The following is a 27,619-nucleotide window of genomic DNA, read 5'->3' on the forward strand; positions in this document are numbered from 1 at the left end:
CAGCATGTTATTTTCCACACTTCTGCTGGCTTTTAATGATCCCATAAATGCTTAATTTATTCAGTGCTTAATTTACTTCTGCCAGCTTCTCCAAGCTGCATTGTTTATTGTTGCTAAGAGCTTCCGCAACACTACAAAGCTCGATGAATTAAGACGGGTTTGCAATTATAACTTGTTGCCAAGTCTCTGTCTTGCTCTCTTTTTTGTGGAGGGGTTGGAGGGCCAATAAGAGGAAATATCAGGATGAAAGCAATGATCAACATAGACCAATAAAAAAGGGAATTATGCTAAATTAAATGGTTTTAGTAGAACAAGGGAACTTCAAGAGTACACGTTCAGCTTCCTTTATTTCTGTCATTTGCTTTTGTGAATAAGTGAGTCACATTAAAGTTGCCATATTTTCCTTCAAATTGGGGGTTTCAAATACTCATCCTGAGGCCTAGTACGCACAAAGATAACCAGGATGTTGTTCCGATTTTATCCCCTTCACCGGACGAACAAACGGCAGATTATTATGAAGTTTTCATAAGATTATCCAATAAAATTATCTGAGACAGGTCAGGGCTGACAACCTGATTAAATATTAAATACGCTGACTAGCTTCGACGCCGACTATCCACGACTCAAAAACGTTAATGTGCGTTGGGACTGGGGAAAAGAATGACAACTCCCGAAACAAGACTCCATGAATTGTGACATGAAACAGAAACGATTCCAATCAAGGATTCAACTGACTGAGGAGCAAGGAAGCGGGCGTGACTAAAAACAATACAGTAATAATCATACCATCCATTTGCTAAATTTGAGAAGTCACCTCGAGCTCGCTCAGTAGATTATAATTTTCACTTTCACGCCAGGATTTTTTTTTCCATGGTCTTTTCTTATTTTTATCTTGGGATTTTTACATTAAAAATTTTAAAAAATAGCCCCAAGTTGCACCTTTGTGGTTCCCCGTTGTTACGTTTTTTTCTTTGCTAGCTGACATTTGTACCAAGCCTTGGACTGCATCAGGCCTTTTTTTGGGCCCTTAGGTGTACAAATAAATGTTGAAATGTGGTGCTAGACTTATTCAGAACCATTGATTGGCAACTGTTACATCCGTGCAACATTGGGAACGAAATGCGCAATGTCCGGATTAGCTTTTAAAGTTCTCATGACGTAACTGAGCGAGCCAGTATGACTCTGGTCGAATTGCTGGAAATTTATCGGAAACCTGAAAGTTAAAGACTCGCAACGTACTCACGACTTATGCCACTTCCTCCCACCTCTAGTATGGTTGTGTTGGCGTCAAAAGACAAGAGCATCTATCTCTTTAGCGGCAGAAGACGCGAGAAGAGACAGCTGTGAGGTGTGAGGCAGAGCTCAGCGGGGCTCAGAGCTACAAAGTTGTCGCCACCCTCGTTATCATTGCAAATGGAGCTCATTCTCCAAGCCCACCACTGGTCACGGCCCCTTAGCACTCACCAAAGTGGATGTCCGTTTTCGCTTCAACGGAGCGCGAGCGGGCCAATGGGCACCTGAGCGGCTCACGTCTTAAGTGTGTCGCACTCCGGATGAAGCTATCGACATCTGTGACCGAGAGGCACCATTCAGTGGGGAAATAGATTTGCGCAACCCAGTGAAAATGATTTTTCTTTTTTTTTTTTAAATACAGTGTAGACTTACATTATTATACACATCCATTCAAAATGTTTGGGTCATTAAAATAAATTACAGTACAAGGAATGCTCTTCCGTGATATTTTTGTTTTTCAATGTAAACAACGCACCAATAAAATGAATGTTGAAAATTTGCATTCTGTCAAACCTTTTTGCCACGTCAATCAGAAATCTGTGCGGCCGCTGTTAGAAATATGACTGGAAGAAGCGTGCGTGTTAAGCAGAACTTCCGGCTTTCTATCTGCTGCCGCACAGCAGATGTCGAGTTTGATGTGGGGTTTTTGGGGGCGTTTACAGCCTGCAGTAACCTTAAAGTCACTACGAGGACTCATTAAGAATTCAAATGAGTTACGCAGAAAGCCAATGATCATTAAATAGCGCAAGAATCACAACACAATTCCGGGCACTTTGCAGAGTGGAACTTGCACGTACTGTAACTAGACACATAAAATAAAAAATGTTGCATAAAAGGGTCGTTGGTAACTTGAGGTTGTTTTTGTTGACAACGATTAAATGATTTTGCTAACAGCCCTGTTTTTCCTGACGTCAACACGACAGTGATGAGCTCATTACGGCTCTTTTAGGACAAAGCCGTGACAAGACGAAATGCGATTTTTCGTTGACGTAAAGAGACTGGACGAAAATGCAAGTGGGTTTTCTGTCTGACAGTCAAACTGCACGCCCTGGAAAGACGCCTCCCCAACTAGCTAGCGAGCTTTCGCTCTCAGCTGAACCCTCCACCAATAGTTGCAATAATGTGAATGCGATCGTACCTGAGGCCACTGCACATTTTTCCCCAAAAGTCAGCTCGAAAAGGTTCCAGCTCACCCACGATCCTAATGAGGATTAACGAGTGATTACACACAACGGACGGTTGGTTGACATTAGTGGTTGACGTCATATTAAATTTAGCATATATGCAACAATTAATGAGGTCACCATGTGTTAAGAGTCTCTCTCTTTCGACACTTGAGGGGAAAAAAAAAAAAAAAGATCCCTTTCGCCACAAACATTTGCCCCCAGTCGACAAATTCACAAAGTTGAAATAGCACTCAAGAGCCCTCTTTTTAACTCCTTTTGCCATTTTCATCAGTCGCCCCCTCTGCATCCTCCAAGAAGGTTTCTTTCCCGCCTGAACGTGCGCAGTACAGAGAGCCTGCCAGAGTGATTGAAAATGTGATTTTCAGAGTGGCTCTAAAAGAAATCAAGGTATTTTGTAAGGGGGTTATATATGTTTGAACAGCGGTTGTTCAGGACGTATCCGCACGCCGGCCAATTGTGCCACAGCGGAGGAGAAATTGCTTTCAAGAAGGATGATCTGCAGTTATGCCTATTGGGCATTTTATTTTACGTTCAATCTGCAAAGATCACGACTTACGATAGTCAATCAAGCTGGAGTATCTCGTTGCTGTAGATGCCAAGGGAGGATTACAATCAAGGAAAGATTTGGATGTGTCATCAAACAATTCTTGAATACGAATTTAACCTTTCACACAAGTACAACATATGGCCCTTTTCCACCGCGCTTGTTCAAGTGCTAGTTGCGGGCCAGTGGGCAGCTTAGCACCGGTTCTTTCTTTTTCTACCACCGAAATTGGCTCTGGTGATTGAAAATGGTGCTTAAGCTGGCCTCAATTATTTGTTGGGCCAGACTCTCAGGGGGCGGGGTTATCATGACGATCACAGATGTAGAGGAATGACTGCCTGGACACACGGACGTTTTACATAAACTGTTGAGTAGTGAACTCCGGTACAAGATTTTTCCCACCAGAAGAGCGATTGCGGAAGCGTTGGCTGATTGCATGTCCCTGACTGTTATATACAAGTGTAATTGATGCTATGCTAATTTGTCCCGTAGATGCTCACAGCGCATTATTATTAATAGCGCATGTACTCTTGGGTCAATGTCGACCTAAGCAGTGACGTTTGGACGCTTTTTGATGACAAAATGACGTCTCTTTGCCAAACACGTTCTTCGTAAGAACTTGTTAAGCACCAACTAAGCACAGCACTGGCCCTGGCGCCGAATGAGCGCCAAGGTTTTTTGAATGGTAAAGGGGTGACAGTAACCTCTGATTACCCCTTTTTATTCTTTGAAGGCCTTTTTGACCTTTGAGGGTCACTTGTTGAGGCACATACCAACATGGGGGGGGGGGGTGTTCCAAGAAGAGTAACTTGTAAAGGTTGTTTATTTACTATTAGGCAGACATTACGCATTTACTTCGCTGTTTGGATCACCATTGTCATGGTAACGGTCGTTTGGGGCCACCTGTTGCCATGAATGAGTCACACGAAGCAACAATCAGCCAGCAAAATTATGATCCTGATGCAGTGCACATTATCGTTGAGGGTTTCAATCATGCTGATTGCCCCAGTTTTCTACAGCATACGTCATGCGTAGCAAAGGTGGAAAATGCACCGGGCAAAACCTGTAGCAACATGCCTGACTATAAATTAGCACACCTCCAACCACATGTGGATGTGTCAGACCACTTCTCGCCATCTAGGTTTTGAAATGAATCTAGCACTCTGCATGCGACAAGTCCGGCAACACCATGACAGCTCAAGCTGACGAGACACTCGGGCAGCAGCTGAACCACCTGCTTGCATGCTTTGACATGAAGGACCGAAGGCAGTCCCAGCTCCGACATCGGGTGAAAAGGAAGGCGGGAGCACGAGGTGAGCTGCACACTGAGATCAGTAAACCCAAAGAAGGCTGCCAGTCCAGAAAGATTGACTGGGAGAGTCCTCAAGGAATGTGCAGTCCAGCTGGCACGGGTCTTCGCTAAGATCTTGCTGTCCGAGGCCCACATCTTACCGTGCCTGAAGTCATCTACTAATATCCCAAAAAGACCACTATCAGCGGCCCCGATGACTACCGGCCAGTCCCTCTGACCCCAATTATTGAGAAACTGGCGAGATGTCACGCCATGTCCTGTCTCCGACCCAGAGTCGACCCACACGAGTCCGCAGGGAGAGCAAACAGATCACCAGTAGTCCACGCTGCCATTTCCCACCTGGAACAGCTACGGTGTCATGTTAGGCTGCCCTTTGTTGACGATGTCGGCCGCGAACACCATCCTCCAGGACAATGTCGAAAGAGAATTACTTGACCTTGCACTTCCTCTCATCATGGGTTGCAGGATAAAGGACTTTCTCTTTGACTGTGTCAGAGAGTCAGAATGGGTCGCCATCTCGCCACAGTCTCAATGCAGGCGCTCCATAAGGGTGCGTGCCAAGTCCTCTTACTTTACATGCATGACTGTGTCAATAAATTCACCAATGACATGAGCATAATTGGTCTCATGTCTGGTGACGATGAGACGGCATACAGGGATGAGGTCCAGAGGTTAGAGTGAGGACAATAGCTTGAACCTTAACATCCACAAGACCAAAGAACTCATTGTGGATTTGAGGAGGAGGAAGTCTGATCTCCCCACTGCCACCACCACCATTGGGGGGGTTCCAGCTTCGAGTTCTAGGGGGTGCAGATAGACTCATCTTAAGTTCCCTGGTAAAAAAGAAAAAAAAAATTCGAATAGCGTCTTGACTTTTTGAGGACCCTCACAAGGGTCAACCCGAGGAGGGAGCTGCTGACCTTCTTTCATTCACTGCTGCTCCATTGACAGCGTGCTTCAGTACTGCATCTCTGTGTAGTTTACCAGCTGCACGGTGGCACACAGGAGACAACTACAAATTGCTCCATAATTTTGTTGTAAACTGTAAAAGGACTATCAAGATCCTAATTTTAATTTAATGAGGAGTCTGTTGCTTGTAACTTGTTTGTCAAGCAAAGTGAAAAAAGAAAAAAAAAATCATCTGGGATTCTTTGCACCCAATGTTAAGACAAAAAAGAATGACAGAGTTGTTGCTGTGGTTACAAGAGACATCTGCTTGGAAGAGATACTTTTGAAAAATGAGCATGTTAATATCAGACAAAGCGTATTGGATAAATCCAAAGAGTGTTTGAGAACAGAAGCTGCAGGGACGTAGCTTTCAGGCGCTTCTCGGTACACAATGGACGCTCCTTACGTTTTAATGAAAGGCCCTCAACGGGATATATAAGCGCTAGAGCAGATCGCATTGGGAGACTTTGAAATCTCTGCTTTGCTTTTGCTTTTATATCTGCACATTAAAAAAAAAAATGTAAGCATCCACTCATGGTTAATGTGTGGCGGATGTGTATGTTGATGCGATGCGTTCACCATGAAGCCTTTTTGTCGTTGACAACATGAACCAAAATCTCTTAAAAAGTATTTGCGCTTCGTTACTTCCTATCGCTTCATATTTCGAAAAACCTTGCGGGTTTCAGCGTCTCTGGGGCTCGGACTGCATCGCTATTGACCGTTCGACTGAATGGATGTCCCCAAGGACAAATCACTTCCTCCCCTGCAGAACGGCAAATGGAAAGCGCTTAAGCTGTTTTCACTCGCAGGCAGCGCAAAAGGCCCTCGCGGGAGCCGCCGGCGAGCCACCGGCGGGCTGGCGTCCGTGCTGCGATTATTTGCGGGAATCTGACGGAAGGTCCTGATCCGCGCGAGCAACACAGATGTTATCGACAGTGGTGTCGAGAGCGGCGATAGTCCTGCAAGCGTCAGATTACAGTGACTGATTTACGCAGTACTTTAAGCCTCAAGAGCCGCTGCAAACGGAGGAAAATGAATCAAAAATGTGTTTTTAGGACCATGTGATTTGTTATCGCCATTAAAAAAAGTCAGGCAGAAAAAAGTTAAACACTTGACAAAGCTTGAGAAGATGCGGCAAGGGATCTTCCGCTACTGCTGCGGTGCCCTCAAGCAAGACTGACACACCGAAGGCAACCCCCTGCTCAAGTGTGTCCCACCGACGGCGTGCGAATAGCAAAATATCCGACAGAGTGGGCAATAAAAGTAGGGACATTTTTGGCTAATGTTAGCATTTAATGAACACAGAGCGGATCCTTTACTCAGCAATATGATTCGGTAAGTGAGCTAGCTACCTGTGTCATGTTTAACAAATACTGTACACTTCAAATTTCTCAAAGGTTTTAAATTTATATCAATTGATATCGGACTCCGACAGAGTGGACATGTTAAACTTGATAACAGCTTTCGTCAGCGGTGCTAGCCACTAGCGCGACCGTCGCTAAACGCTGGCACCAAGTGCTGTAGTATATAGTGTCAGCGTAATTGTTTTTTTTTTTTTTTTGTTTGTTTGTTTTTTAGCACCCTTAATCAGCCATTGAGCGTAATTTCAGGATGTCATTTTGCTGTTGAAGCCAGTAGCAAGTAACAACATTTTGTGACTTTTTAAAATTTTGGCTGGGTGAGGTTTATTTCGATTTTGGCCTTCTTAACTTGTTGGCAGCGTGACACATAGCACTAGTAAACTCTTGGCAGTAGTAAATGGATAAACATGGTGAACATTTTTTTTTGTATCGTATTAACACCCGTGGATATTACTCTACACACCCCCTCCCCCCACCCAATCCGGGTTTGGGATCTTTGCATATTAGTTGAACACAAATCGTTTTTTTTCCTATTCACTGAATGACAACAGTTGTACACAGGTTAATTGGACCTTCTGCCATCTACAATGTAGTACAAGAGCATTAAATTGAACTGCCTGTCACTATACGTCGCACACATAGATGGATGAACAAAAAGGCATTATTTGTAGCAAATAACATCATCATTTCTGCATTTCCCGCACGGCACCTGATGATCTCTCGTCACACTTGGTTGGAGATGAAGGTGTTGAACAAATCTCAGGGAAGAAAGCGCTTGCTCCGTTCGTGTCAAGTTTGTTGAAACGAGCTTGGGGGATAAAACCCTTGCTTAAAGGAATACATCTACGTTTGGCTAATTGCTATCATTTATTTAGCCCTCCAGCTGGGAAATGGTAGGAAAGAAAAAGTGGGCATCGCTTCTCATTACTGCTGCTTTTTCTTCCCGTTGCGGATGGAAATCAATGCGATGCCACTGACTTCAGCATCTTACAGTGTGGACAGTGGGGAGTAGTAATGATGTGCAAATACAGTCGATGACTTTTTTCTTTTTTTTTTCTTCCACACAAGTAATACTTAAGTACAGCGTATGAGGACATTTGCTCCTTGAGTGTGGATGCATTGCGCTCGCATATCACGGCCATCTCGGCGTGGCGATTCTTCCATGTTGTGGCAACATATTCCTCCATCATCCCCGTTTGCCCCGAGGCACTTGTCTCAGTGCAGCCCCCTCCCGCTGACCTTCTGCGGGAAGACGCCCTTGGAGCACGCGCAGCATCCCCTGCGGTGGGCGTGAGCGCTTGCTGGATGGAGCTCCGGCGCGGAATTTATTTTAGAGTAGCCGAAACCGCATCAGAGATGTCAATCCAAAGCCAAAAAAAAAAAAAGGATCTTTATTCCCGTGGCACATTCAACACATTGTTGGCACTGCTCTTCTCCAATTTGGACTTTTAAAACATGAAAGTCCAATCAACACAGTGACATATAATTGTGAATAAAGACCTTGCTGAATGTCTTTCTGTAATGTAGAATTATCATGTAGTCAGTAACGTAGAAATAAAGGCCTTCAACCAAAGGCACCTCACCTTTTGTGCTTGGGTTGCATTCCAAAATCAGTGGATGCAGGGATGCACCGGGACCAAAATTCAGCCCGGGAATATTTTTCGACGGACGGGGGTGGGGGTGGGGTGCCCGTTGGCCGTCATGCGCCGAAATGCAATCGTCAACGGCAGACGATGGCCATCACGCCCCTGACTGAATGTAAACTACCCAGTCAAGACGCATTTATGATATGATTTAGATTTTATCCAGGGCAGCACGGTCGTTTAGTGTTTACCATGACTGTCTCACATTTCTGAAGTTCTGGGTTGGCATGTTCCCCACGTGCTTGCGTGCGGATTATATTTACTTCCTCCCACATTCTACAAACATGCCTGGTAGGTTTATGCAAGACTAAATTGTGCAAAGGTGAAAAATGTTCATCTATATGTGCCCTGTGATTAAACCGGTGACCGATCCAGAGTGTATTTCAAGGAGTAGACCAAGGTCCTTACCTGCCTTTACTTGCACCCTGTCTGTACTTTTCCATTCAACGGCTTTCCTCGCTCAATCACCTTCACCTGCAAGACAGGACAGCGTAGTTCAAATGAGGTTAGCTGCTTGATTAATATGTTTCTTTGTTAGCGGTGGTGGCTAAATGCTCTTGACGACCACCTTCCCACCGCCCCCCAAAAAAAAATTCATACACAAGCAAAGCAGCGATTTAAAAGTACTCGCATCTGACAACATCAACTCATCGTATTTCTTAATCTCCATTTTGTAGGGATTTCAAATCCAAAGCTGTGTGACTGACAAATTGCGGTGCACTTCAGCGGCTGGCTCGACTTTGGTCAAGGACACGCCGGCGCAAACGGGCCCCACATGGGACGTTGGCTTTGTCACACTCAGGCCGGACGCTGGCGTGAAATCGACAGCTGAGTGACAGCCTCGGCTCGGAGTGGCGATACTCAGGTGGACCGTGATTCCAAGATCATCTCGGTGACCGCTACGGATGGGTGTCTTCGTCAAGTAAGCTGTTTGGCACACCAGTCACCGGGGGGGTCAGTTGCAATGGATGACTTATTTCAAAGATGAGATGCCATCTAAATTAAAACTCATTCAAAATGATGAATGGGCCAGTTTTTATGGAAAATGTTTGAAATGATCAAGTTTGGCAATTCAGCATCATCCATCTGTCTTGGATTCCTTGTTCTCATTAGGTCTCATTCGAAACACTTTCTGGTAAAGAGTTTGTCAGGCCCTGGAATTCTACACAAAATGATGACTTCCAATCAAAATAACTGACTCCCTGTTCAAGCTCGAAAATGATTTTCGAGACTTTTTCTTGTGTCTTGTTATGATAGACATATTCATCCATTTTTGGGATGACAGGTGAATAATTGCTGCAAATGTTTTAGTCAAGCTGCCCGTTGGTCGACTGGTTAGCACTGTTCGATTTTGGCTCCGGCCTTCCGGATAGGCTACAGCCGGATAGGCTGTAGCACGTCCGCCACCCTCGTGAGGATGCTTTGGTGAAATGATAACATATATTGTTTATGTTTTATAGTCTCTCACCAAACAAGAATCGAAAGGAGGATCAATAAGGAATCACATCAATAATGGAATTTGGAAAGTCTTCTGAATCCTCCTCCCTAGCAATCAGACAGCGTGCGAGAAGGTAATCAGTACGAGGCCTGTCTGTCTCCATCCTGCAAGTGAAATCGAGCAAAAGGAGAATCATCTCTTTTCTGGTTAAGATGCCTTTTGTGTAGCTTTTCTTTCTGCGCACAATCCAATCGGGTCGAGTCAAGTTGGCTACGAGTGCTCCAATATGTCGATAATGACCATGTTGATTCTTGCTACACTGCAGACTGCTTTCAGCAAAGGAGCACGGAGCCCCACCCTCTGTTGGGAACGGCATCAGGGCCCGAGCCCGATACAAAGACAAATTTGTCTGCAGAGAAGTTTGTTGTGAAATTGAGAGAGATGAGATGACTATACGCTTTCTGCCAACAAGCTGTATGCATTTAAACTAGAAATTACAATTCCCTCGCGGGTGAATGATCAGTGATGACCCCCCCCCCCAATGCCAAAGCGAGTCCCGTTACAATGCTTTTTAATGTATCGCGGTGGATCATCGCAGTCACCAGACAGCAAACCGGACAGAAGTTTTTTTTTTTGACGGCTCTTGTCAAATTTGGTTCGGTTTTCTTTCTGCACTGAGCATCCAAAGCAGTGAAGGCCAGTGAACTTTTTTTTTTTTTAGCCCATAAATAACCCAAATCAATTCGATAGTTAGGTTTGAGCTATTCTGGCAAAAGCAAATTTAGATTATATTGATGTAATTATCATTAAAATTTGGATTTCCAAATGAAAATATTTAAATTTTTACATTAAAATAGGTGACTCCTGTACCATTTAACAGTTAATTTCTTTTAGAAGAGAAATCGTGTGAACCATTATATGTATACATATACATTCAAATACAATAAAAACAAAAAAAAACATGTAATGAAAAAAACTTGAAGTACAGTGTGACTATAGAGTGAGCGGAATCCCCTTCTTTTGCATCTTTTAAACATGGTCTTTTTATATTATTCTCGTTAGTTTTTAACAATTGCTATATTGTAACATGCAACACTGTTTGCTCATAATCTTCTGATGCGGGCCGCGTTTGATTGATGTAATTATTATTAAAATTTGGATTTCCAAATGAAAATTATATTTTAGTTTTTACACTAAAATATGTGACTCCTGTACCATTTAACAGATAATTTCTTTTAGAAGAGAAATCGTGTGAAACATGATATGTATACATATACATTTAAATAATACAATGAAAACGAATAAAAAAATCTAATGAAAAAAACTTTTTGACACATGAAGTACAGTGTGACTATAGATTGACTGGAATCCCCTTCTTTTGGATCTTTTAAAACATGGTCTTGGAATCTTTTTATATTATTCTTGTTAGTTTTTAACAATTGCTATATTCTAACATGCAACTCTGTTTGCTCATAATCTTCTGATGCGGGCCGCGTTTAATTTTTATTAGAATACGTAGCAGACAAAATAAAAAACATGCAATGGGCCACAATTGAGCTTTTTTTTTCTTCTTTTTTTGGCTTTTTTGTGTACATTTTGATGGGAAAAAAAGTAGAAAGTGAAGGACAAAACGGTGTGAAAATGACACCCGAGCTTTTCCTTGGCTCCCTCTTAGCTTATTTTCTTGACACAATGAGCAACTGTGCTGTTCTTTAATCAGAATCTGGCTGTAAATCTCCGAGAGAGCCCTCGTAAATCCCCGTCTCAAGAGTGGTTATGCATTAAGACCCATAAAGCTCAGAGCGTTCATTACATCCCTCATCTTTCTCTGTACTCACATGCAACGGGCCACAATTGAGCTTTTTTTCCCCCCCTTCTTTTTTGGGCTTTTTTGTGTACATTTTGATGGAAAAAAAAAAGTAGAAGGTGAAGGACAAAACGGTGTGAAAATGACACCCGAGCTTTTCCTTGGCTCCCTCTTAGCTTATTTTCTTGACACAATGAGCAACTGTGCTGTTCTTTAATCAGAATCTGGCTGTAAATCTCCGAGAGAGCCCTCGTAAATCCCCGTCTCAAGAGTGGTTATGCATTAAGACCCATAAAGCTCAGAGCGTTCATTACATCCCTCATCTTTCTCTGTACTCATTAAGAAGCGTTGACTCGTTTCTCCGCAATACGTCGTCGTCGTCCCCCCTCTCCCCTCCCCTGTGCGAATATGCAAATGTGAAGGTGGCCTCTGGCGCAGGACGTCCATATTTGACCAGATTATGAGCCGTGATGTGTAAATTAAAGACGGAACGAATGGAGGGGGAGTCTTTTTGGCATTCCATTGAATAATAATTGGGGTAATTAACTGAGGTAAATTGCTGTTTAGGCTGTAATTGGGAGGCGGATGACATTTGAAGTTCGCGCAGGACTGAGAGGCAGTCACCCCGAACCGTGCGTTAATGGCCTCCGCCGACCGTCCAATTAGTTTTGGCCAATCAAACCTTTTTGACGGCGGCGGCCGTCGGTCAGCAACCCATCGGGAAGTACGACGGGCGAGATCATGACACGTGCGCGGTTCGCTTTTGAAAGAGCCGCCGCAGCCTTTGTGCTCGATTCCGTACAAGGCGAGATTTCACACTGGCAGGGTCTTCTCGCAGATATTAGAAGCGGTCGCAAAGGAATAAAAGAACACAATCGATGGGAACATTTTCTCCAGACTAACAAAGAGCCAAATTCAATCAGCTCCTTGTGTCTTTTTTTTTCCACTCTTTCACCGACTCACTCTATAAGCCCAACATCATCTAGATTTAAAAACGTGATCTGTACAACAAAAGACTTTACAAACAGTCGAGCAAAGATCTCAACCGAAGCCGAACTGTTCATGAAGGCGCGGGCGAAATGGTTCTGCCAGAAAATGATACGTTAGCGGTGTTTTTTTTTTTTTTTTTTTTTTTCACCACCTTAAAAAAACGTTACATCGCAGTTCACCTCATTCATCAGTAATTGCATACAAATTCGGGTGACCGTGCTGCTGTAGGAACGCACGTCTGTAATCAAATCTCCGGGCTCTTGGTTTCAGATGAGGTTGCAATTGCTCAATGATGTATAAGAGGTGCCAAAAAGCAAATGCTTCATGGGACAAACCCCGCAGCGGAAGCAGACAACCAACATCAAAGCTTCTAAATTTGTGGTGAAAATTCAAGAAAGTGATTTGGGCCTCACATTATTAACTCGGGGAAAATAACTACGGTCTGCCGCGGATGATGGAGTCATTCATCAGCACTTCCAAAATTAATTCAATTAGGCCAACAGAGTGAATTCTCTGCTCCTTTTGTAGCAGAAAAAAGAAAAAAGGAAAGACTCGGCAAAGCATCAGCATATATTCATTCATGTCATTTAATACATCCGAACATCTAGTCAGAGTCACTCAGGTGACGAGGACTCAATTTGCCGCCATTGGATTTCTTCTCCAAGTCTCAATGCAACACCTTGATTTGCTGCCTTTTTATTTTTTAAAGTCAATTTAATGACAACAGCACAGCTTCTCCCCTGAAGCAGACTGGGATCGAACCACGAGAGACCCTTGTCCACCTTGGCACTTATTAGTGGGATTATTGAGAAGCTTGTCGCTTGTCAATTGCAGCAGATAACAAGCATTTGACTTCTAACTCAGACAGACCCTGCGGGGCGGCGCTTTATTAGGTTGGGATGACACCGAAATGGAGACTGTTCTCTGTCTGCTAATAGTAATGCGACGAGCATCACAACCACTTCAAGCTGCAGGTGGAGTCCCGCAAGGATCGATTGTCTGACCTGTCATCTTTACTTGATAATGTTAGGACTGCTGTGATGTGGTCCAGGCATTCCGGCAGCAGGATTCTGGATCACGTGGAGCTGTCAGATTGATATTTTATTATTTTTTTGAAGTCTATTTGTGCTCCAGTTGAACTTCTTGACTGTTCCAAGAACGAAAGTTTGACTGAACTCGTCAACAAAGAACACGCCACTCCCGTGGGAACACATTAAGCACCATACAGTACAGAGTTGAATGTGTATCAACATTTCTCATGTCAAAGTGGTCTGTGCCTCCATGATTCCGGAGCACACCAAAGTATAAATACATGTCTAAATGTATGCTTGTTAGACATTAGCATCTGTTGCAAATAAGGTCCGTCGAGGATGCTAACTGTGATGAAGTCTTCTTTTTCAGCACTTTTTTTTTTTTAAATGAGACTTATATGGGTCTTTGTTGTTGTTTTTCCATCTTAAAAAGCAGCGGCAGTTCAGATGTTTGACGAGTGATAGTCCTTACTGTTGATTGCTAATATGACAAGTTCATAATCATTAAAGACGCGAAATATTGGCAATTGGTGAAGTACTTATTATGCCACTGTGTGAGGCAACATCTCGCCCGTAGTCTGCTGTCAGAAAAACCCACTCGGCTCACTCTCTGCTTCTTTTTCTGGCTGGGATCGGAACGAGTACAGAGTCAGTCCATGATTTTACTCCCTCACTCACCACAAAGACAAATTTTTCCAATGTTGACACATATGACAATTGACAGCGGATCAATAGAAGTGATCGCGGTCGGCCCTCTCGGGAGCTTAATGAACCTCGAGCTGCCTGTCAGGCATGTGATTAAGGCGGGTAAATGAGACTTATATGGGTCTTTGTTGTTGTTTTTCCATCTTAAAAAGCAGCGGCAGTTTAGATGTTTGACGAGTGATAGTCCTTACTGTTGACTGCTAATATGACAAGTTCATAATCAAAATTAAAGACGCGAAATATTGGCAATTGGTGAACTACTTATTATGCCACTGTGTGAGGCAATATCTCACCCGTAGTCTGCTGTCAGAAAAACCCACTCGGCTCACTCTCTGCTTCTTTTTCTGGCTGGGATCGGAACGAGTACAGAGTCAGTCCATGATTTTACTCCCTCACTCACCACAAAGACAAATTTTTCCAATGTTGACACATATGACAATTGACAGCGGATCAATAGAAGTGATCGCGGTCGGCCCTCTCGGGAGCTTAATGAACCTCGAGCTGCCTGTCAGGCATGTGATTAAGGCGGGGACTCGTTGACCTCTTCTAGCGTGGACGAGGGGTCGAGTCGTATCGGTAGCTGGGAGGTCCGCTGAGGAATTAGCGTTGGGAATCCCGCAACATTCCAACGCTGCCTCCACAAGTGGAATGCACAAGACGGTGATTTTCGATTGGAACGATTTTTTAAATAGTCCTTTCATACCATTCTTGTTCGTGTCCTTCCATTCTATCCGTCCTTGATTCCTTCCTTCCATTCTTTAAAGCCTTCCTTTCATGCCGTCATTGTTTTCATACCGCCTTCCTTTCATACCACGCTTGTTTCTTGCCTTCCTTCCTGCGTGCCTTCATTCCTCCTCCTTTCCTTCCCGCCTTCTAACTGTGATTCCTTCTTTCATCCTTTCTTCCTCCTGACCTACCTTTCATTTCATCATTCACCATCTTCAGTTCCATCCTTCATACCTTGCTAGCTTTCATCAGGGTTTCATTTCTTATTCCTTCCTTCCTTCCTTCTTTTCCTTCTCAATCCTTCCTCCCTCTCTTCATTGCCCCTTATTGTATTCTCTCCTTCTTCCCTTCCCTCCATCCTTCCAACCGCAGGGAGCTTTTTGTATCCAACAAAGCAGCGGCGCGCGCCTCGCTTTTATATTTTACTCAATGCCATCTGTTTGCCACGCGGCCGCCTGTGTGGTAAATATGCCGCTTAAGTTCATTAGGCGTCGACGAGGAAAGAGGTGGGGGTGGGGGGTGGTACAGTAATTATTTTGAGTCCTGCTCGCTTTCATCCGGCGAGCCGTGGACTCAATTAGGGAGCAACAACGGAATGTTAACAGGCTCATTAGAGGGCGGGACACAAAGCAAACGTCACATTTCTGTCGGCCGGATGCGGTGAAGACGAGGTCCTGACATTCTGGTCTTGTGGGCTCACCTGAGGTGGCACGGTGAAGCTCGTTAGCCTCATTGACAACCACAGATTCCTTTGTTCCTTTTTTCATCTCTGCCCTCATCTTCCCTTTCTTTCTTCCCTTTCTTCCAACCTTGCTTCCCTCCAGTCCTCTCTCATTTCGTGGCTTTGATCCATCCTTGCTTCTTCCCTTCCATTGTCTTTCTTCCTTTCTTTAGATACCAAACTTGTTTCCCAAACATCCTTCCTTCCATCATCCATGTTTCCTTACGACCTTCTATCCTTCCATCCATTCCTTTTACATTTCATCCATCATTTTTTTGATGCTCCATAGCCTTCCTCCTTTCTTTCCTTCCTGCCATCCTCCCCACTTCTCATCCTTCATTCATCCTTCTTTCCATTTCTTTCCCTTCTTCTTTCTTTTATTCTTTATTTTTGACCTTCTGTCTTTCCTTTCATCCTTTCCCTCCTACCATTCTTCCTTCCTTTCATACCATTCTTGTTTCTGCCTTTCATCCTTCCTTTCCCTCCTCTTATTTCCTTCTTTCTGTTTCCGGCCATTCTCTTGTACATCCTTGTTTCGTTCTTTTCTTCCTACCGACCACCCTCCCACATTCCAAAACCATGCTAGGTTCATTGAAGATGCTACATTTTCCTTAGACGTGAACGTGCATGGTTATTTGTCTGTAGGTGCCCCACAAATTGTCTGGCGACCAGTCCATGGTGTACCTGGCTTTTCTTGCTAAAGTCATATGGGATTGGCTTTCTTCGACATGAAGTGGAATCAAGAAAATCCGCCCACGCTCTGGCTGCTTTTTGTTTTCCCGCTAGCACAGCAGGAACGTTACTCAATTCGAACACTCATCCATCTCTCTGTGGTAAATCCCCACCACTGCACTGGCAAAGTCTCCCGTGGGCAAATATGCCGTTCAGTCATGAAATTCAGAGAAAACGCGGCTTCTCCATGCATTGGCACATGCCACTTTATATATAATGTAATCCATGCTACGTTGGTAGCTTGTGATTTTCGAACGCCCAACCTGAAAACTGCCAGTCAGCTGTGCAAACCACTTGCCCACTGTGCGCGCCCCATTAAAACGTTGGGCTTTATATTTGTCACCGGCACAAATCCGGCGTGGCGCAAGGCGTAAATCAGCACAGAGGCATGTCAGACTGGGTGTTCGTGCATTTGCGGATGCACACAAGCCAGCATACTTTTTTAAAAAAAGGGGTGGTTTGCGCCGTTGTGGGTGTCAATACAGCTGGCTCTGTTTGCCATCTATCAAAAGGGCTTCTCTTTGAATGTGGCACCAGCACATCTCACATGGAGACATCACTGCGTGGAAAAGGATACAGTGATCCATGTGTGCGACTGGAGCATTGTCACGATGCTCTGCGGGTATGGCAACAGATGACGTGTAAACAGGAGCCCTCAGCTTGTGATAATCTCTATTGACTGCGTGCATCCATCCCCGCACTTTGTGTGGCCCCCTACTTCCAATCATCCCACTGGCGGCCAATCGGATGATTTAGACATGGTCAGAGCAGGCGTAACTTCAGAGCGACTTTCTGCCACTGAATTGTCATTTCGTCAGCCATATCATGACTTGTATGCCGGAACAGCCAGAATGCTGCAGAGCGAACTTGCAAACGGGCAGAGTGAGCCTTGCACATGGATGGAAATCAGAATGCATGTGCCGTCTCCAAATTTAGCGCCCTCGAGCTTGGAAAATACGTTTTCAGTCACCGTATGATTACAACTGTCCGGAAAATAGGCGACTTTCTAATACCCATTGCATTGAGGAATACACATGGTTGGTTGGCATTTAGATTATGAAAGCGTCCTTGAAAAAAAATAAAAAATCAAGAGTTTTGGAAGCTCTGATGTATAGCATGCATTTTATGCTTCATTCATTCATGTAAAAAAAGAAATACAAAAAGGGGAAGGAAAAAAAAACACCCATTACAAAAGGATTTGTTTCCCCCGCAGGCAGAATGCAAATGAGCGCGCGGGGCTACACTGTGCATGTCCACGCTCATCTCCCTTTTTTTCCAAACACAGCTGAGAAAACCGGGAGCGGAGCAGAACAATTGGACCAGAACGTCAGGTTAAACATTCCCAGCTGCGCCCCCGCGCCTCTTTAGTGGCGAGCAAATACTGTATGCAGATTAGAAACAGAGCATGTTTTGATAGGCACCTGGCCCGGAAAAAAAAAAAAATCAGGCTGGGATCATGTGACCAACGTCAGAGAGAATGTTGACAATCGGGTGTTGGTCGCAATGTTTGCTACTCACCAACACAGTGCTTCAATATAGAAGAAAAAATAACTGTACCGTGGACGGCGCTATTCGTGTCGGATAGGAAGTGGGCCGGCTCGCAAGCAGTGAAAATCAGTGTAGAATTGACAGCTATTATAAATGCATTTCATTCATATTATTTTTTTCTCTCCATTTTTTTTTTCAAAGGGGAAAGATGATTTGAGTAGCAGTCTCTTGATACGCCACGCCCGTGAGCTATTATCTCGCCAAAGGAGGAGCGTACACGAACACAACTTTGGACGGCTTTGTGAATATACATATTTTTTGGGATACAATGAAAAGGTCAATGACAAGGTGACATTGTTATGTTTTGTAAACAATTAAGTCCTGTCATATTTTTCCCATATTGGTCTATTTATTCATACGAATGGTGATTTTCCACAACATTCAAGTTTTTTTCACCTCACATGCAACCGTCACCTGCTTGGTCCCTTAAAGCCTCATTCAATTTTTTTTTTTTTTTTTAATTTGGCGTATTAAACGTGCACATTTCTGTATTATATTAAGTAGATATGATGAAGTGTGTATTTTTAGAGGTTTTGTTGAACTACTGTAAGGAAACAAGGTTCAATTTATGGTGCTGCAGCAGTAGCAAGCAGCTATTTTCATTTAATAAGTCAATTTAAAACAAAAGGCGCCGGATACATTCATCCTTGTTAGATGACATTCGCTCCTTATGATTGTTTGTGTGTGTGTGTGTGTGTGTGTGTGTGTGTGTGTGTGTGTGTGTGTGTGTGTGTGTGTGGTGTTCAGTGTGTGTGTGTGTGTGTGTGTGTGTGTGTGTGGTGTTCTTAATTAAAGCGTCCGCGTATGAAACCCAATAAAGAGCATGCAGCCTGCTTTCAGCACCAAGGACAGCTCCGCTCTTTTTTTTTTTCCTTTTTAATTTCAGAAGTTGAAAGTTAATTAGCATGCAAACACAAAGTTCTTCCAACGCATGACAACACGACACTTTAAGAGACGGTGACACTTGCGTGTTAATTATTGAAAAGCAATAATATGATTTTGTTTTTATTTCGTGTTGATGTTTGTTTTGGGAATTCAGTTCGACTTCATTAGTTTTGGAGCAAGTCTGTTGGTTTTTATTTGTTTGAAAATGCTTGGTGTTAGTTTAGAGTGTATTAGTTTGAGTTTTTTTTTTTATACATGCAGTATTTGTCAAATGCAAGGTCACTAAGCATTGATTCATCAAATGAGGTAAACTACAATTATCAAACGAATATTTGACATTAGTTTTTATAATAAACCTTGATATGCACACGCATTGCCCATAATATTACTGTCAGAGATTTTCTCGGACAAGGTTAAAGAAACGACTCGGCACACAGGAAAATTGTCTTCAATATCGGCGGGAGGGGGATCTCTGAGAGCGAACGACGGTAGTTGCTCCGATGATCACACTCTCGAGCTCCCTTCCCGCCAATTCCGACTTTTATTGTAACATACAAGGAAAACACTGCCCCCGACATTTGCATACCGCACCCCCGGTCCGGCCCCTCGGTAGTGATTGGTTACCTGAGTTTAAGCTTTGAACCACCAGTACATTGGCGCCTTTCTGTCTGGTCCACACTGTATCAACATGTTGCAGACTTCGCGGACGACAAATGTCGCCTGGGCGCGACGGGTGTTCTCAACTCGTCTTTTGTTGTTCAACCGCTGTTCCCAAATTATTCATTCCCCTTTTGTGACCGAGTTTCGCCCCCTCCCCTGTGATTGCCCACCTGCATTGACGTGCTAATTGTGGACTTCAACAGCCCTCCGGCCAGGTGGCCGGCGCCTTTGTGCACAGGCATTTGGAAGTGCTGGATACGCGCCCAAACGTTTAGATGTGTCCAAATTAAATGAAACTTTAAACATGATACAATTTTGCTCATAAATTCCTCTAACATTAACTCAGACCATGATTACGAGTTCGACGACGACGACTAATAGCGTACACGTCATCATTGTGGGCTACGCACGGAAAATGTTCAATGTTGCATAAAAAGTGAAGTGCTTCAATTAACTGTGAAAATAATCATAAATCATAAACGTGCAGAAAAGAACAAAGAAGCCGCACTGCAGCTTGATACCCGCGTAATCTTCATATTTACTCATGTTCTTTCTATTTTTGTCAAGATGGAGGGAACCAGTGGTGGATATTATAATGATCATCATAAATAAAAACATATAGTGCATGGAATGCGCAATTACCCACCAACAAATGATTCGAATGTCTTAAATCTCCTGCTGCTGGCTTCATATTCAAGGCGGCGTATTTAAAGACCTGATTTGCTTGGCATTGTGGGGGATCAGGTTTATTTGGCTATTATTTTCATGGTGATGATGAGGAGGAGGAGGATGATGATGAAGATGATTCAGTGCGGCTCAACATTGGAATTAGACAATTTGGCTTGTTCTGGGGTGCCATCAGAGGACTTTTCATTCTCTAGCATCTCCCTCATTTTCATTTCATTTGGTTTTACAATATATATACACATTCGCCCATTCGCATCGTCCAAATATAACTGCTTATACTCACTCAAAAATGTCAGAAGAAAGCCTACTAGAACATGTGAACTTTGTTTGGGGGTTAACCGGAGCGATTTTGAATCCCCAAATTGTAGGAGGGTGTGCAGACTTGTGCAACCACATGATCTTTTGTTCATTTTTTAATTCACCTTTTTAAATCAATTGACTTACAGATGACATTAAAGGTAGAACGTTTTGAAAAGATTCATCCATCCAACAACCCGGTATTTGTCCAGGGGGTGTGTTGACTTTCGCTAGCCATTGCATTCCATCAACAGCGAGGACATTTATTCTTTTTTAATTTTTTTTTTACAACTTCTATTGTAAATGTGTTCAAAGATATTCAGTGTGGACTGTGTGTGGTTAGATTTTTGCTTTGCCTTTTTTGGTGACAAAAAAAAATATATATATATAATAATAATAAAAAGTCTATACCCCCAAACTGTTCCCAAACACCTCATCACCCTGCAACCACATGAGTGATGCTTTCCCCCTTTGCTACTTGACTGGAGTTACTTTCACATCAAATAGCTCATGTTGTTTTACTGAGAAAAGTGAGAGTTATGGGGAAGTGACTTGGTTACTTTCCACTGTGTTTACGCCTCTTCCAAGGTAAATGGCACCACGGGCAGCTTATTAACCACATTCAGTCGCGCTGCTGTGGATTTAAATCGAAGTTTCCATTGTGGCACCGAAACACATCCACGCGCGCGGATACACTGATGTTCCTGCAAAAGCGTGCGACTGCATTAATGTACATGTTTATGGCGAAAGCATGTGATTAGGCCCACGAAGGCTGCTATTTTTGGCTGACATTTAAATACTGTTGTCCAGCCCCCGCTGCTCTTTGCTTGTGTCACAAAAGAATAGAACAGAAAATAAACATAGATATATGAATAAATGACGCTTGAAATCGCCAATGCGTAGAAAGGAAAAAAAAAGTGTGAGAAGTGAAATAGTTGATGGTGGCCTGAAACCAGGAAGTAGATACCTGACGAGAATGTCACAGACACACACGCGCCACGCGGGTGTTCTCGCCGTGCGACTTTTGCATTGTGACATGCTAAAATGTTGCTGATGCAAACGGCGGCAAGCATCGCGGCTGTTAAGACACCGTGAGTCAAAGCAGCTTGTTTAGTTGCAGTTGCGTGAGCAGCTTATTACCACCCCCAAGGCTGATTGGATTCAGACTATACATTGCCGTGAATATATTCAATGTTTTTTTTTTTTTTTTAATCGTCTCAATTTTGATAAAAAATAATCTGGACGCTGATTCATTTTATAGAAATGTTGCAGTTTTAATACTTAATGAATGTAAATTTCCTAGTTCATTTGTCTCTTCTTCTTTCTACCACTTGCTTTTGATATTAATTTCAATTCATTTGGTTGATTTTTTTTCCAGGTAGTAAAGAGTAGTTTTACACATGTTTGCAAATAAATTTCATAAATTAAAAGCTAAAAAAATATTGCTCTTCACTTTAATACTTTAATTTTATTTAAAACGTGTTTTATAATATGATAGATTTGCTTTTCTGTAAACCTTTTTTGTATTACAGTATATATTTTGTCAGCATTCTTAATTATCATATATTGCCATCATGAGTTTTCAAAAATGAATCATTCTGCCTCTTGTGTTTTTATTTTTGTAATAATTCAAATTTAATCCACCTTTGGGGACCAGAGCAGCTCCCTGACGTACACCAGTAGCAACAAACGTCGTCCTGCAATCCGTTTTTAAAAATAGCACCTCCAAACCTGTCGAGTAACAAACTGATGAAAAGAGGGGAGTGGGCTATCTCAGTTTTGCTTTTTTGTTTCTTTTTAAAGTGCAGAAATGAAGAGCTTAGGAATTACCTTTCAGACGAATACTGGTCTGAATCAAAATTCCAATTGCGACATATCGGGTCTGGTTAATTACTGCATTCAGCACTTTTCCGGATTCATCAGTGCAACACTGGGCCAACATCCCAGAAAGTGAAATTAACAGAATACTCAAAGTAACTCGGGATTTCAGGTGGATGCTAGTCTATCTGCATATTACAATACGTCAATGTTATTTATCATTTTTCATTGAATATCATGGCGGCACGGGCACCTGCAGCGGCTCCTCTCTCTCCTGTGGTTGAGAGGAAAGTCATTTCATCTGTGCTGTATGTTGCACATGTAGCACATTTGACAATCAAGTTGACTTGAACTTGAATATTGAAGGATTTGAAAGGTGCTCGGACTTGGACCACTATTGCGCAAAGGCTTGTCTTGTAATACCACTTTTGGTTCCGGACAAGCATCCAAGCTTCAAAACTGAAGATGATGACAGTCCCTCAGTTGTGGATAAAAGTGTCTTTGCATATCATCAAAATCATAATGTCAAGTTCAAGTATCCCAAAGAGGTAAGCATTGTCATATAAATCACCAAATTATAATCTCCCCAAATTTATCGCAATCGTTAAAAAAGTGGAGTTCACCCACGTCAAGTTCTCGATTCTTTGCTTTCCCGGTGGCTTGGTGTCATGCCACCCTCCTGATATTTGCGATTCGGCTGTACTGGTGCAACATTGTTGACATGCAGCCCGTCATGTCGCCTCCATCGAGGCAGCGGCGGAGGCCAGCGCGCCGCAGGGAGACAAACAGAATTATTGATGGCCGTGAAATATTGATTTGGGATATATATGTGTGTGCGCGCGCGGGTGCCCCCTTTACTAAAATACGACATGGGTTATTCAGCAGAAAGCACACGGAGCGCTGAAAAATTCATCACGGCTCTGGCAAAGATGGCCGTGAGTTAGCATCGTAGAGGCGGCAGTAAATAAAAATAAATGCGTACAGTGTGTTTATGAATGAAATGTAAGGCCGAGTAAAAAGTACACAAGTGAGAGATTTTTATTATCGCAATTCCCACGAGCTGCGACAAGTCTGTTCCTCGTAGACAAGAGTCTATTTGTCACCATAGATCAGTCTGCTGTTTCCCAACTTTGAAAAGTCGCCTTTTATCATCATCAGAAATTTGAAATTGCTTTATTGTGTTTAGCGCAGAGCAACTTCCCGGAGTCTTCACGGAGACTTCAGGGTTGTCTACCGCTGACGAAGCTTCTGTGAGAGAAGCGAAACGTCCTTTTTTGGTTTTTTTTTTTTTTTTTTTTTTTTTGGGGGGTTTTTTTTTTTTTTTGTTTTTTACCCACAGGTACAGATGACGACTGACAGAACCCTTTCTACGATGGAACTTTCCTGTACGACTGAGAGCCTCCACAAGCATTTATTGTGTTTGAGAGATAATTTGATGAACACGATGTCTTGATTCCAAGCTATTTTCATTCATCATTATAATCAGATTTTGAATGGTCCGTTTTGTTTTTTTCAATAACATGCGAAAACATTCAATATGTAAATAAGCTTAGCTCTGATTCCGTCTCCTTACTTTGACATGGAAAGCAGCTTTTTTCTGATAGGTTAGTTTTTGACTGTGTTGGTCTTGTGGACACAAGATCTTTTCTCTTCATTGTGTTGGCTGCATTGAATTTGAGCGGGCCGTCGCGGAATCGTGCCCGGCCTCCCCCTGGAAGAAAATGTTTCTGCTTCCATGGTGACGCTGCGCAACTTTGAAGCTGCACAGCACACACCGTAAGGGGGACTGAGCAGCCTGAATACACCTGCTCCTCAAAGTATATCAAGTATATCGAGATGAATCGAGATTGATCGATCAATAGATAGAGAGATGGAGAGTCATTATTCCCTTAAAAAGTAACGTGGTTCCAAGATATTTTTTAGATGACTTTGCTGTTGATTCATTTTGGATTCACTTTGTAAAGTAATTCAGTGTGTTTTTATTTATGATTTTTTTTTAATGAGGTTTTTTTAAATTAGAATAATATAGTTTTGTTGCCTGTATTTGATATGAAAGTTGACATTTTGCACTGTTTTTTCTCTTTTTTTTTCATTATCGCATTTATTTATGCAAGTAAGGGATTTGCAATTCAGAGCTGGCTGCTTACCAGAGTACAAGAATGTTTTTTTAGATTTTTTTTCATCCCCAGATCATCTAATTATCGCTGATTTATTTTACAAAGTAAATGAGTTGATTTTGATTTTGGTTTTTTCATGTAATTTTTGAAATTTGGCAATTTGGCAAACTTTTTTCTTTTGTTGACTTTTCTACTCATTTAAAAAAAAAATCCAATTGTATTCATACTTTTTTAATGTACTTCTAAAAATACCATAAAATATTCTCTACAGGGTACTACAAATGACATAAATGGCTACATGTCTCAAAATCCATGGCAGTTTGTAATTTGCACCTGCCTTCAGTATGGAGGGCTCGAGAAGTTGTGATGTCACTGCATTAATCAACAAAACATGCAGGAGACATAAAAAGTCGACATTGCCTCAGTGATAAATAACGGCACCGCTTACTTCCATAAATTATCTGCTCGTGTGCAGGCATGTGCATATTTTAACGGTACGAATGGTGACGGTGGTGGCGAAAAGCACGAATTGGGGCTGTACCTGGAGCAGAACCAGAGGGAGCCCACACCGGGCTTGGCATTATGGAAATGTCAAGTAAACTCTCCCAAGGCCCCCTGGTTGCCTCCATTCAAATGAACACACCCTTGGAAAAAAAATGAGTCTTCTATAAAGCACTGAAAGTCACGTTTGACTTCATCAGAACAACAAAAAAATGTATTTTAAATTGGTTTATGGGCGTCATCACAAGGTCTTTTTCACCCTGGGAAATTCAGCGGATTTTATTACTGTATCTCCTCCAAGCAAGCAGAGCGTTACTTTAGGGTTCTCAGAGCCTTAATTTAGTTACGTTAGTTATGCTACTTACATTAGGTATGTTACTTATGGCACACTTTAGTTATTAGATGGATAACTAGTGGTGTTCCGCAAGTTTCGATACTAGGTCCAATCTGCATTGATGTACAAATTATTGGGGGGGAGGGGGGGGGTTCAGCTCCACAAATACATCAGCAATTTTCATGCGTTTTTAAGATCTACAAATATATGCGTGATTTCTCGTTTTTTATTTTTGTGTGTGCATTTGTCATGACTTATCATTTGTAAATTCTGCGCCAAGTGTTTTATGGGGGAGATTGAGGGAAACACAAAAGGGTAGGTAGCATTTTGTTTCCTGACTTGTATTTATCAACATATCATAGATGAGATAAGGGCTCGTTTTCCGTTTTCAATCTCCGTTTTTTTTAACCAGAAACGGGAGCTAGCTCGTTCCCGTTCAGTGGAGACAGCAACACTGAATCTACGCGGAGGAGGTTTGTGTCAAAAGTAAATGCGTGTGTCTGCTGAGCCACAAACACACATTAGACACTTTACACACAAAACGGAGTATTTACAGATTATAAGTCATAACAAATGCATAAAAAAACATGTGAAAATCACAAACATATTTGTAGATGTGTGAACATCGCGTATGTACTTATGTGAATACATTTTGAACCAAATCCTTCCACAAACAGCATACCTGTGCTTACCTGCCAACTTCGCACTTTTCCTTGTTTTTTTTCATAATGTCCATAGTCGCTCCTCGGCTTCCAGGAAACACCGTAACCAAATTCTTATTTTATATGCACCGAGTCTGTATTTCTTCCCAAACCGTCTTCCATTTAAACATGTTTTAATCGTTCCTGGTGCCAAACACTGACGTGTATTCCGGCGCCGATTTCTTCATCGTTGGTGTCTCCTCTTCATTTAACCAATGTACAGTACTTGAGTTGTATGATCTGAATACCCGCACCACACTGCCCTCATTAGGTAATTGTTTGTAATTGAAAGTGTGCACAGCCATCGATTTTGATGGCGCGCAAGCCGATTGAATCGTGTCCCAAATATTTGGCGCTGCGTGGAGTCAATGTGAAGATGGCTCCTGCATTCATTTTAATGAGTCACACTTTTATGAGACAAATTCACAAAATATCCAACCGACTTTCTCAACTCTCACAGAACCGCACTCATATCAAATGCTAGGATGGATTGATGGATGGATGGATGGTGGCAGAGAAAGGAATGGATGAACATGTACTAATGGATAGATTTACAGTACAGAGGGATGGACGGATGGATGATTAGATAGAGTAGATGAATGAATAGATTAATGACTTGAAAAGGTGAAAGATGATAGACGTACTGTGTCGACTGATACTGGAATAAATGGAATGAATAAATTAATTAAGGTATTACAATGGATGCATGAATGATGGTGGGTGACGCAGATAGCTCATAAAGGAATGAAATGATTGACTGACAAATGAATATTGAATAAATGGTTTGATGAATGAATTAAAAATGGTGGGTGGAAAAACAGATCGATGATACTGTACATGAATACACGGAATGAACAAATGAATGGATGGATGGTCAAATGAAGATTACAATAAATTAATGAATAATAACGATGGATGGGTGATGGTGGCTGGAATGATGTAACAGTAAAGTAAATGAATGAATAGATTGATGGGCAAATATATCATGGAAGAATGAAAGATAACGGCAGAATGATTGATAGCAGATTGATACTAATACAGATTGGAATGAATGAATTGAAATGACTGGATACATGTGCAGTAGTTATGGCTGATAGAAAGGATTGATGGAAAAATGATGAATTATAATGAATGGATGAATGATAATGGACAGAAGATAGAGTGATACATGAATACATGGAATTAAATGAATGGCTGGCTGGATGGGGGCTAAAACGAAGATGAGAAGACAATGGATGAATGAATGAACAAATCAATAACCATGATGGATGATGGTTAGAATACTAGGTCAAGTAAATGAATGAATGGGCGTGATGGCCAAATGAATAATGAATGAAAAAAATGAATGAATAAATGACAGTAAGCTCGTTTCTGGTGTCAACTTGATGGCGTCTTGTTGACTGCAGTTTTGTGTGCGAGTGATTTGGTGAGTTTGGGGTGTTGCAGGTGAGTCACACACAGGACGTTGATGGAGTCAGCTTGTTGTTTCCAAGGCTGTTGGCAGCGTCGCGCAGGCTTATCGTGGCTCCACAGAGACGCTGGCTCGTTCTTCTGCTTTGCCCCAAAATGACTTTCTCATCTTCCTCTTTTTCTTCGGCAGCCCCTAAAGTTCAGCTGTCACTGGGAATCACCG

At 42.4% G+C, this 27,619-nt stretch overlaps 1 long non-coding RNA gene across 1 annotated transcript in view; it reads right to left on the bottom strand.

The window, feature by feature from the left end:
• Positions 1 to 26,173, bottom strand: part of LOC109526215 (uncharacterized) — an 85,950-nt gene extending 59,777 nt beyond the window's left edge. Inside the window, exons 1-2 of the long non-coding RNA XR_002170285.1 lie at positions 25,978 to 26,173; positions 8,697 to 8,762 (exon numbers count right to left, since the gene is read on the bottom strand). This is a non-coding gene — a long non-coding RNA (uncharacterized LOC109526215). The remainder of the gene's footprint in view (positions 1 to 8,696; positions 8,763 to 25,977) is intronic.
• Between the last annotated feature and the right edge of the window lie 1,446 nt (positions 26,174 to 27,619).

Source organism: Hippocampus comes, unplaced genomic scaffold (assembly GCF_001891065.2).
Source record: "Hippocampus comes isolate QL1 unplaced genomic scaffold, H_comes_QL1_v1.1 scaffold194, whole genome shotgun sequence".
Lineage (NCBI taxonomy): Eukaryota > Metazoa > Chordata > Actinopteri > Syngnathiformes > Syngnathidae > Hippocampus > Hippocampus comes.